The sequence below is a fragment of the Fundulus heteroclitus genome, chromosome 21 (assembly GCF_011125445.2).
Source record: "Fundulus heteroclitus isolate FHET01 chromosome 21, MU-UCD_Fhet_4.1, whole genome shotgun sequence".
NCBI lineage: Eukaryota > Metazoa > Chordata > Actinopteri > Cyprinodontiformes > Fundulidae > Fundulus > Fundulus heteroclitus.
The window spans coordinates 11,556,899-11,569,237 of NC_046381.1; the positions used below are offsets into that span (position 1 = coordinate 11,556,899).

The following is a 12,339-nucleotide window of genomic DNA, read 5'->3' on the forward strand; positions in this document are numbered from 1 at the left end:
ACATTTTAGATATTTTAGGTGAATTTGACATTATTGAATAACTCTATTAATTAATTACTCATGAACAAAACTAAAGGACACGTATAGGATCTGATACTGGAGGAAAGTACCCTGCCCGAGTCTCAGAAAAACGTGCCACGGTGGCTTTTTAGGGTTAAAACGCTATAGAACTAATCTTCCTATTATAAAACTGAAATGCTTCGCAATCTGATACACACACGAAACATTAGGTGGTGTTCCGAGGGGGCTGCAGACAGTGAATATCCTGTGTGTCGTTGAACTTTTCCACAGGGGGCTGCGTGGCACTGTGCGCGCTGGAGGGGGACGATCCACACGATAGTCCATGCCGGACTTTCCTTCCCTTCGTGTGGAGCGCTGGTTCATACGCTCGGCGATGCCTCTGCAGCCCACAGACGGAGCGGTACGGGGAGATACTACGGTCTCTGGGACCTTACCGTGCAAAGTGACGCGCTGTGATCAGTCCTGACTTCGGGTCATTTTAAAGGAAACAAGCAGTTTTCGGCGGAAATCACAGGATTACTCTCTCCGGGGGGGGCTGTCGGAAGGACTCCGCTCAAGCCAAGGTAGGCAGCGAATGTGCCAATTGCCCCCCCCCCCCCCTTTCTCTCTCTTCATTCATTCTGCAGAGAGAATTTGTCATCAGGTAAAAGTGATCATCTCTTTCATAAAACGTAGACTTTTGAACAGGTGGGCTTCAGAGCGACGCCCTGTCGTATAATCAGATTTTCCCTTAGAGATTATTCAGAGGTGTGCAACTTTCTCTTGATTCTGGGGGATTTTAGAAATAAGGTTAACGTTCCCGTCAAACTTGGTCGACTGCTTTATGTTAATTGGCACGTCGACAGCCGTCCCTACTATCTCCAGCTAAAGTGATAATGAGGCAGTTGCAGAATATCCAATCACCCCCATCCGTGCGCTTTGACGGCAGACCTGCGTCTGCTATTGCGTATTTGGCATTTAAATATGAGGACGAGGTGCAGAATCTCTGTTTTTTTTTCTTTTTTTTTTTTTTTTTTTTTTCCATTTCTGCAACGATCGCTCTTCTGCCTTTCCTCTTTACCGTCCATTAAATCGGGGGGAACGCTGTTATCACTTGTGTGATGAGGTTGCAGCTTTATCCAGTGCCGTCACACCACACATTCAGGGCTGTGTGATGTTAAACTGACCACAGATCTTCATTTCTGAAAACAACAACAACAACAAAAATAACACTCTTAGCCTTTTCAGCCTCCTTTTGTCGTAACAGGGACAACATGCATCATTCCTGTATCCATGTTCAACTTCGTCAGCCTCTTCAGTATGCAGTTTTCTTCAAAGATAGTTGAGGATCTCTTTCCTACTAGCACTTCTGCACGCCGACTGTGTGATTGCAGTCATTAAAACACTGCCTCGAGTAGCATTGCCAGTGCAATCCAGCTGGTATAAATGAACAACATTGCATCTGCAAATTACTCTCCAGACTGCATCCAGCTGCGATTCGAATGGATCACTTGTGTGATCTTAATGCTTCACTGGTTTGTCTTGGAAGATAAAGTTGTGCTGTTTGCCTGCCGGTGAAAATGAAAATTATTCTATTAGGATAGATATACCCAGTAATTAGACAGGGGTGTTTGTGCTGAGGCGCCGAGCCAGGCGAATTGCAATAAACCTCTCATTTCAGGAGAGGCAGAGTGAGATCCAAAGATATCAGGGACGAGAGGTCAAAGAAATACGCTAAAGCCATAATTCATCAACTAAGTGGAATGTAAGGCTTGGATAACACAGGAGAAACATTTAAGGCTGTAGCTGAACTGAATTGCTTTTTTTTCTTCCTATTCTCTCTTGTGTTATCGTTAGTTTCCCTTTGCTACCAAAAGGTGCGAGGCAGACATTTTTTCTGCTGTCTTATCTCAAGTATGCAGCAGCAGTCCAATCCAGCAATCTGTTGATCTTCCGCTGCTGCCTGTGGAACTTCTGAAAAGACCAAACGTGCACGCTTTCCTTATTATTCATAAGCAACCTCCCCCACACACAAGGGACTGCTTGCTTCTTCCTTGACTGTAGGGGTTTCATTGTACTGTGGAAACAGAAGTTTTGTATTTTTTTGCTTGTCAGATAATGTTAGTTTCTGTGCTTGACTCTAGACTCAGAGCTCATGCTTCATAGCTTGTATTTTTACACTTAAACCGTTAAAGAAATTAAAAGTATACAGCTGCTTGGCATGATTTAATGACTAGGTCTGATGATTTTTTTCCCCCCTTTGTCAGGTGACTTGTTCACTCGCTCCTGTGCTTATTTTTTTAACTTTACATATAGTCATCATTGGCATTAATGTCGTTGATCTTTGCACTTCAATAATGCTCTTGAAAAGTCCTGTTCCAGTAAGAATAAGGATACTTTAAATAACCCCAAATAATTTAGAAAAGGAATAAGATTTAAGTTGTGAATAGTGGATTTCATGTGAATTTACATTAATTCACATCAGATCAAAACTATACATACGGTCTCAAGTATGTACAAACACGCCTAAGATTTAAGTAAGTTTCCCTTTGAAGAAACATTTACTACACACTTTAAAAAAAAACAAAAAAACATGTTTCTTGCATATGTTTGTCTGGATGTTTTACCACTTTAATTGGGTGATTTAAAGCCATGGTCATAACCTTTAAGCCTAGTTAATACAATTGGGTTGAAGTAAGGAGGCCTTATAGAACCAATTGCTGGGCTGCTTTATTTAACCCAAAAAGGTTGTGACTGGTGTTTGGGATCATTGTTAGTTGCAGCACTGTGTCAAATCTTCTTTCGTCCGAACCAAACTGTTTTGGACATTGGTACGGATGTTCACGAGCAACCCCAATACCGTTTTATAAACTGGAAGATTCTGAAACACCAGCATAGTAAAGTAAGCCTAATGTGGACCGAGAGGGTGCCGACCAAGAGGGAAAACCCTGCTCTAAAATCGAGTTCAACCACCAGTAACATTTTAAGCTGCCTGCATGGGTATATAAAATGTTTCCTGCAGAAAAGTTGCCCCTATAGTCCAATGAGACAGAGATTGAGCCATTTCACGGCAATGACAAGGATATTGTTTGCTGGAGTTTGTCGTGGTGAGGTTTTAAAACATGAACACAATCAACTGCAGGGTTTCCCCCACTGTATTATAGACATGGCTGACCACCAGGCTTTCCACCCCCCCCCCCCTTTCAGGCTAACAGGCTTTTCTTTATTTATATTAAATATTTTTTTTTTTTATAAACCTGTAACAGTGATACCAAAGATGGTATATAGTAGGGTTGTCAAAATAATTGATGCCACAATATTCAGTGCTAAAGCAGGAATTATTCAAAGATACATAATTGCACCAAAATCCATACAAATTGATCCATTCACATCTGCCCAAATTAAATTTCAAACGTGATTTGAGCGTCAAAATGGTGTCCAACGCCTCAACCTGGATGCTTGTGCAGAGCATTTGACGGTCTGAGCAAAGTGTGGACAGACTTGTCTGATGCGCATTGGAAGGAGCTACCCTGTTCTTTTCCTCAAATGCTGGGTTTTGGACAACTTACTCGAAATCCCAACTTCCTCCTTAATCCTCCGTCAGGCAACGTCCTTTACTGTCTCTGTAGTGATAGCCCAACGGATCATAGATAATACGATGGGCACAAACAGCGCTGATAAGTTCGTCCTTCATTGTCGACTTCTCAGCTTTTCATGATCCTTCCGTGCTATGAGAAAATGCATCACTGCGTCACATAGCGGAGTCTCCCTGATTGGTTGACAGTCCGCATCCAACAGATAAACACCAATGCATTGTCCGAAGAAACTTTTCCAGACAGACAGACAACAGAAACAAAATGCTGAATGTTGCTACATGCTAAGCTAACACTACGACACGAATGTTTAGGAGCAACATAATAAGACTGGTAAAGCTCCTGCATCTGGATCAATGTAGTAGACAACCTGGTCGACAACATGAGCCAACGCGGACATGGACAGCTCAATGACCGGGTAGTGTTGGTTTGACTTCCCACTTCTCTCTGCAAGGCTCTGATCACAACATAGTTGAACAATAAATAGTGAAGCAACAAACTAGTATTAGCATTGGAAGAAAATGCTTTAAAAACTAAACCACCACCAGGCTTAGCCAATTTCCTGGGGAAACCCCTTATCTATCAGGCATGGTAATGACAGCATCATGCTCTGGGCTATTTTCCTGATAGTGGTATAAAGCAATGAAGGAGGAAGACCACCTCCTGATTCTTCAAATTTGGGGGTAGTCTAGCACAAATCAACAGCTACATTGTTGAAACTTGTGCACAGTTGGGTGTAGGAACGGGACACTGATCCAAAAAAAGCTCTACACTTTTTGAATGGCTTGAACATGAACTCTATCGTCCATTTATGGATTGTGATTGAAAGCGAAGTGTGTGGTGGAAAGCAAACAATTTAGAATAGACAATATAAGTATATACATTGATGGTGATGATGAGTAGCCTATAGGTGAACTTCTGACTGGCACTAAAAGTTGTCTTCTCTGCTACAAAAAAACCCCTGTAAACTGCCCTAGTAAATCCCTTGTAGGCATTTCCAGTGGAACATTATGCATCCTTTTAAGTGAGATAAGGGCTGTTTAATAATTCAACATCTCTATATATTTTTCACACTTGTTCCATACTATATCTCACTTAATTATGTGGCTATTGCTGTCCAGATGAAATGCGTCATCACAGTGCATAATCGCCTTGTTGTTGCACTGTTGGGATGGTTGGATTGGAATTTTTGAGGACCCGAGGGTCGACAGGCAGTGGCACAATGATTGCTTTCTAAGACCCCAGGGGTTATCACACAAGACCATTCTGCAAAGAACGATGATGACAGACCTGTTACTCATAACTTGTACCCCCCGCAGGTTTTATTAAGGAAGGCCAAAAGTCTCTGCTGTGTCGTAATCATGCTGGTGGATGACAGCAACGGTGACTCAGCTGTTACTGTGTTCTCCGACGTGCTGTAAATCCTGCTCGTGTTCTTTTTCCCTTGCCAAATTTTAATTATGCCGCACTGTTGCGTAGTTCGGTCCTGTCAGGGTCTTTTTTTTTTTTGTCACTCACTTTAGAGAACAGGACATGCTCTCTTTCCAAGACTTCAATCTTGTGATGAGAAGGCTTACCGTTCTGGCTTAAGGGGACTCTCTGAGCGCTCCTGCATCAGTCCTGTAATTTCAACATGTGTACTATGTAGAGTACATTTGCTGCTTTGAATTATAGTACAAGAATGGTCAGAATTCTAGTTTAATTTCCTTATGTTTTTCTGTTCTCGCTTTTACTCTTTAATTGTTTTAGAATAGATGGGAACATGCAAGATGTGGTTGGTAGGAAGCCAGACGCTGAGTTTTAAACGGAGCTCACTTTCATATCTAAACACAAGTCCTCATGAGGACCCTGCATGGAGTTGGAGATTGTTGAATTACCTATGGTTTCGTTCTTGTATAAATGAACAAACCGATTTTTCCTTCCTATCTAATGTGTTCCTCTATTACTCATAGTCAAGCAAAACTGTGGTTTGTAACGATAATTGTCCTATTGAAACACAATGACCGAGATTATGGAGTCTTGTGGACTAAACAAAGCATCCCATGCAAGACTCCAGGATTTTTTTTCCCAATTTGCTTGAGTTACTTTAATATACTGTTAATCAACTTGAGAGAACCTTTAAATGGAACTATAGAAAGCCGATTACTCCTGGAAACTGCCGTCAAATTCCTGCATAAGCAGGTTTATGCTCTAGATTTCTGTGTTTGTGTGTCATAGCTTTTTAAAGTCACGGTGATTAAATATTTCATGAAAATTTGGACTGTTGAAGATGACATTTAATAAAATAAATTCACTCCTGCAGGTCATACGACAATTTATCTCTCGTGCTCAATAGTTCTCTCTGTTTAGAGTGTGTATGTTTGCCCACAAGCTTATTAGTCCATCGTTTTTTAAAGGCTTATGTCCTGAAAAGGTTTTTTTTATTTTTTATTTTTCTGTCAGATGAAACATAAAACATATTTGTCTTTTTTGTGTTTTACAGGAATCAAAACAAATAGGATATCAGTCATAAACGTACACTTTTGTGATGTATTTTGGTTTGTTTTCTTCCTTTGTTACAAAACTAGGTCGTGAATTTGGTGTATTGTAGACTTGCTTTTTTGTCAGGGGACACTGTTAATTCTGGTGGGAGAAGTAGGGAAAGGGAAAGAGAGACGTGTTTGTATGCCTTCCAGCAACTGGAGCATGCTCCAACTGCGAAAGGCCAGTGCCATTGTTGGGTAACATAATCCACCAGGGAGGCCTTAAGCCGGAGACTGGGGGAGAGCTGCCTTTATCAAAGTCTCCGTACGGATGCAGATGCCTTTCAGTGCTCGACGGTGATGCAGAATGCTAAGCAACTGTTACTCAACTTGTGAGATAGAGCGCACGCATTTCAACAGTGGTATAATTCTGGGTATAAAAAAAAAAAACGCCGTCTGACTGGCTTGTATAAGGAACCGTAATGATAGTGGCGGATCCTCATATCGCTGTTTTCACCATGTCAAGGTGAGCGGATGTATGGTCGAATGTGGATGTACAAATGGCTCCTCTGGGGAAAAGATATCCCACAGATAGCAGTGTGTGTGTGTGGAGGATTTTAATGAAGTGTGGTGGAGTGTATGGTCATGTGCAGAATTGATGCAGATAATAATGTGTCGGTGAGAAGCCTGTTTATGGTTAGTGTGGCTCAAGATTGATTTTTTTTTTTTTTCTTATGGATTCTGCTTCTGTATTGGATTTCCTGGAACCTAATAAGCTCAGACATTGCTGCTCACAAGCGGAATGCATGCGTTTACAGTGGACTGACAGCACTCACCAAGCAAATTATATGCTTGTTTTTAGAACTGCAACCAATACTCATAAAGTCATTGGACATTTTGTATTACGTTACCAAATAAGATTTGATTTTATAAAGACAATAACATTTCAAGTGTGCTATCTACACATTAAAGAGAGATTTATTTTGCTTGTAGCATTCAGTTCCAAACCAAATGTACAAAAACATTAATGAGCATCCGGATGTTGTATTGGGCAGACAGATCAGGAAAAGAAGAAGAAATGAGGTGAAGAGTACAATGTCCAAAACACAGAGTGAACAACTATTGTTGTGTAAGTTCAATATTAAATGAGCTGGAAATACTATACCAAAGATTCAGTCAATCTTTATAGTTCATCCATAAAGGGAAAAAATATTCCACATTCTGTCCATGTGACTTAAAGATGTTAAAGTATGCGTTCATTTACAGAACAAATTATTGTAATTATTCAAATAAATTCCGATTATTATGGTTACATTCTATTTAATGCCATATTTGTATTGTCAACCCAAACATTGAACAGAATGGAGGTTAGGGCCAGAAACTCATGCAACATTTAAATGGCACAATAGTGACCATAGCGACTCATTTATGGCGCCTTTCCGTTGCCATTCTCCCCCCTGCACGACTCTACTCGCCCCACACCAGCTCTTCCTTACTCTTGCTGGTTTTCCACTGACCCGGTAGAGCCAGAAGGTGATGAACGCCTCGTGGGTGTGGCTTTAGGCCCACCTCCAGCCATCAGTGTGGCTCTGCTATTAAGCATTTCTGTGTGACATTCAAGTTTCTCGCTAATTTCTTTAGTTTTAAAGAATAAAACAGTTAATCATTCTAAATAAAAACATTGATTAAAAAATACAAATAATGTTTGTATATGCAAGAATGTCGTGAATAATTTTTTTTAAGGATAAAATAATCCACCAGGATAAATCTCAGGATCACAGATCAGGCTACACAGGTGTGGGGGAGTGACGGAAGAGGAGGGGAGATCCAAGAGGGGAGATGATACAATTTAGACCTTATGAGAAAGTTATTGCCTCAGACATGGCGAGAACAACAATAAGGACTTTAAGGCGCAAACCTGTGGACTTGTGACTGCAGTGAAATTATTTTTATAGGTTGGAAATTGGATATTCATGCTGCGCTAATTCTTTGGGTTAGGTCCAGAGCTGCCGCTGCAGCAGTGGGCAGCCATCCGGCTGTCTCCTCTGCCTTCTCCTTCCTCCGGCACACAGTAGTTTAATCAGGGGCCGTGAACACATTTTTGAACCAAACACTAGTCTTTAAAGACAAAACTTGGGACTTTAAATCGTCTTGTTAATGAAAAGAGCTTTATAAATAAACTTGTCTCGCCTTATAGCTTTCAGTGTGTATAAAATGAGAAATAGCCTCGCTAAATCCGCTGATCTGATTCAGGTTATTAAATACAACGCGCCTGTCTGCGTATAAAAAGCTGAAGTGTCCTTTTTCTTCTGTTTCCCTCGGGCATGGTACATGGTTTGTAAATAGTAAAATTAGGCTACATTCACACTGCAGGGAAATGCGACCCAAATCCTTTTAGCCCATACACGACACATATGTCTTTTTTATGTCTGTGTGAACGGCCCAATTCCGATGTTTTCACCCCCCAAAAAAATCTGATTTGGTTTCGTTCCATATGTGGTACTTATTCAGATATGTATTGGATTTTTTTTCAAAGCGTCCACTGTCTGAACGGTCATCTTGCATATTATCCATCTTTCACGTCACTCTCCTGTTTCTCACTACCCATCCACACACAGTAATAGCAGTTAGCGACCGATAAAATATCATTGTTAATCGCTGTGCTGCTTGCTATGATGTGATCTTAATATCGTCGGCTCCCATTGCTCAGTAGCTTTCGCAAGGAGAGATGCAGGCCGGCATCTGTTTTGCATTATTCTATTTTTTTAACAAAAGCTTTATTGAACACTTCTTGAAACAATTACAGTCACCATTACTTCCGTAAACAGTGTGCTGCTGTGTGATATCTTTCTCTGTTCTCCGCGCATGCGGGTCATATTTAATAGTAATATGAACGGCCAAAAAAAATAAAAAATCGGAATTGAGCATCAAGACCTGCAATGTGAACATAGCCTTTTATTTCTTTTTGATCCACTCCATTCATGGTGGTCCTTTAACAATAATGTTGTTGCTCTTCAGGTTAACGTTTACCTGCATCCCCTTGGAGAAAACCTAATTTCTCCTCACTGGAATTGTCACAATACTAAAATCTCAAACTCAATATTGAAACCCAGGAAAACATTCAATACTCAATACCATTTTTTAATACCACGGGGATAAAATATGGCAAATAATTAAAGGTATAATAAATATATTTTTAACATGGGAAAACTAATTTTTCAATCTCAACATGGAACATGCTTTCTCAACAGAATCACAAATGATAGTTAAATAAGTGTACACATAAATACTAAATAAATAACCAAATATAACACATGCCTAGTAGCATGCTAGCCACAGCTAATCGCACAGCCTTAATGCGGCCCACAGATCACGTTAACATCAGTGATACGCATGACGTACTAAATTAAATTATGAACGGGAAATTTTATGTGTTAACCTGTTGGAATTTATCATGAAGACCAGGATGTCGGTCCTTGAGATGATAAGTTTGTTTTGCTGCTTGACTTCATTGCCACCAATTTAAAGCACTGTTTGCACACGGGCTTGTCAACGTCTTTGGGTTTCCCTTCTTCGTTTGCCTCTTATGCAAACTATTTAGTATCGATACCATGCCAAATTAGTATTGTATCCGGATACAGCGTTTGAGTATCGATACTTTTTATACTCAAGAACTTTTTACTTGAGAATGGATATTGTTGACAACCTCACCCTTCGCCAATTGCTGAACAGCATTTTGCTCATGTCACATTCCAGCCTTAAAGAGCTCTGGCTATACCACCTCTTGAGGAAAGATTAAAAAAATTCAAGCCGGTAGGAAAAAAGACAACTAATTGAAATGCTCGCAAAGCGGATGAAGACGAGTAGAGCCCAGCCAAGCATAACCCGTGGAGAAGGAGCATTAGTGTGACGGTCCTCACTAAAATTTATAGGCCTGATGTTTCCAACTCATGTTCAGAACTGAAGTAGCCTTTTTCATGAGAAGTGCAACGTTTTAGAGAAACATGAACAGTCTTGTACTAAAGCACTTGGTTTTTTCTGGGATCTCATTGATGGGGGTTTAAGCCATAGGAGCAGTAGGATTGGACACACTACATGAAACTAGGGCATGAACCTTGAGCTCACATTGTTTCAAATAAAGGAGAAAGTTTACATCTTATTAATAAAGGATCTCCACAAAGTTTAGACTTGTTTGTAAGAGCATAAAGAAACCCTTCAGTATGTAAAGACACCAATGTATTATTTTTATTATGCCTTTTATCAAGCCAGATTAAAAAAAAGCCATTGAGATCAAGACCTATTTCACAACTTGGCCAAGTTGAATCACACGTCACAGTGGGCAAGACAGACAACGATAACAAAACAACCATTTAAAACATATAAAGCGCCAGCAATTGAACAAATAAAATGTAGGAATAATTGTTACAGTAATAATATAAAATGTAAAACAGTAATGTACGTAGCCTTTCAAAAATTGCCAATATGGATAATCCTGTTTGTATAATGCAATTCCAACCATCATATTTGGACTTGTTTCATTTATCTGAATGCAGAAACTCATGCGTTGTTTGGATCAATTGTAAACATCCTTCTATCTAGGCTGAAGCCACTATGAGTTAAGGATCAATAACGTAGTTTACATCACAGGTATTTGCAAGTATTACTTAAACTATTCAATTTGGAATTTACTAAATAGTTGGGATGACTTTTTAATGCAAATATAGTTCAATCAAATGTTTTCACTGTGTATATTTTTAATTATATGCAGTGGACTTTACTTTCATCTTATCTTGCCAGTGCAATATCATCTGTTTCCATCTCCAAATTGTAAGACTGCTTTTATGTCAGAGTCCCATGGGACGTTGTCTAATTATTTTAGTTGGAGAAATTTTTCGCCGCAGTTGCAGGGTCAGCAGTGAGGTTCAGCCGTCAGTGCTGCTGCCATGTCAGTCTATTTAACTCCCACAAAGTACAGATGTCATATCCTGCATTAACAGATTAGTATGACATTTTCACTGTTCCCAGGCACTGATGAGGGAAATTTGCATTCCAAATATATGAATGACCTCCATTTTATTTCTGTTTGACACAATTTGGCATAACAGAATGACAATCTTGTATAAAGAGACAACCAAGTTTTCTGCTGACGGTAGGTCAGTAGTTATTGGTCTAAAAACACGAATGGGCTGCTGCTTACTGAAAGGTGGGCTCAATTACGAGTTGGGGAGCTTTCTATCATGTAGCAATGACAGTTCTGGCATGTCTTAGAGTTATGGATTAGCTTTCTGGAGCAATGAGGGAGCTTCTCCTGACCTACCAGTGTGCCTTTATGCCACAGCTCTCCTGCAGCAGCTAGCCTGGTCGCCTCTCACTAACTGTGACAGGAGAGGGAGAAAGACGATGAATCAGATGCATGACAAAGATCTCCCCGGCACTGATGACGACTCAGAGTTTCCGGACACTGTCACATAGTGAGGGAGTGTGTGATCGCAGTTACGTTTATTTTAAAAAAATCTTAGTCAAGTGTGCAGCCTTTTTTTTTTTTTCTTACCATGGATCTGAGCTGAATTTCATGTCCTGTATGAGTAAGTTTTACTAATGCTGTTCTTTAAAAATCATGATTCATTAAACACACTTGGCATGGACCTGTATGTGATTATCACAGTATGATAACAGTATCAATGTATTTACAGAGAATTAAACACAATTACATAATCACGTTGTTTTTAGTTAAGATAGAGCAACTGTTATTTCTGCTGCTACTAAAGTTGTGTAAGTACAAAAATGCTGAGCAACATTTTAAATTTGTTGTACGTCTGGATTGGCCTTGCAATTTAATTACATGTTCTAATTTTAATTCAGACCGTGACATTTTTATTGTGATTATTGAAAGTTTAAATTTTTATAACAAATAACTAGTGTTCCCTGAAGATAGGGTAGGAAAGTTTATTCTTATCAACCCTGACCCTTGAAATACAATACTGCATAATTTTTTTATTATTTTGTTATGAGAAGCTACTGTCAGATATTGTCCTGTCTTGCCAAGTACATTAGTGCTTTGAAAAACATGCGTTGTCCTAAAGGTAAGACAATGAGACTATGTCGCTTTTCATGTGCTCTTATTCTGATTAATGCATGTGAATAGGAGTTAAGGGTGTGCAATTCTGCGGTCCGCTGCTTTAGGTCAGGGTAGTTTTCTTTTGCAGTGATGTCAAAGTCATGTTTTTTTGTTGTTGTTTTAAAGAACAGTGGATCAACCTTGCCTGCAAGCTGAATTCTAGCAG

At 39.8% G+C, this 12,339-nt stretch overlaps 1 protein-coding gene across 4 annotated transcripts in view; it reads left to right on the forward strand.

Moving 5' to 3' along the window:
• Positions 1–406: 406 nt before the first annotated feature.
• Positions 407–12,339, forward strand: part of dlgap1b (discs, large (Drosophila) homolog-associated protein 1b) — a 150,758-nt gene continuing 138,825 nt past the window's right edge. For 2 of the 4 annotated variants that reach the window (XM_036125630.1, XM_036125631.1), the window contains exon 1: positions 408–584. The gene's annotated coding sequence lies outside the window, so the exon portion shown is untranslated. Of the gene's footprint in view, positions 585–12,339 lie in introns of all 4 variants that reach the window. The other 2 variants (XM_036125632.1, XM_036125629.1) reach the window with 2 other exon arrangements.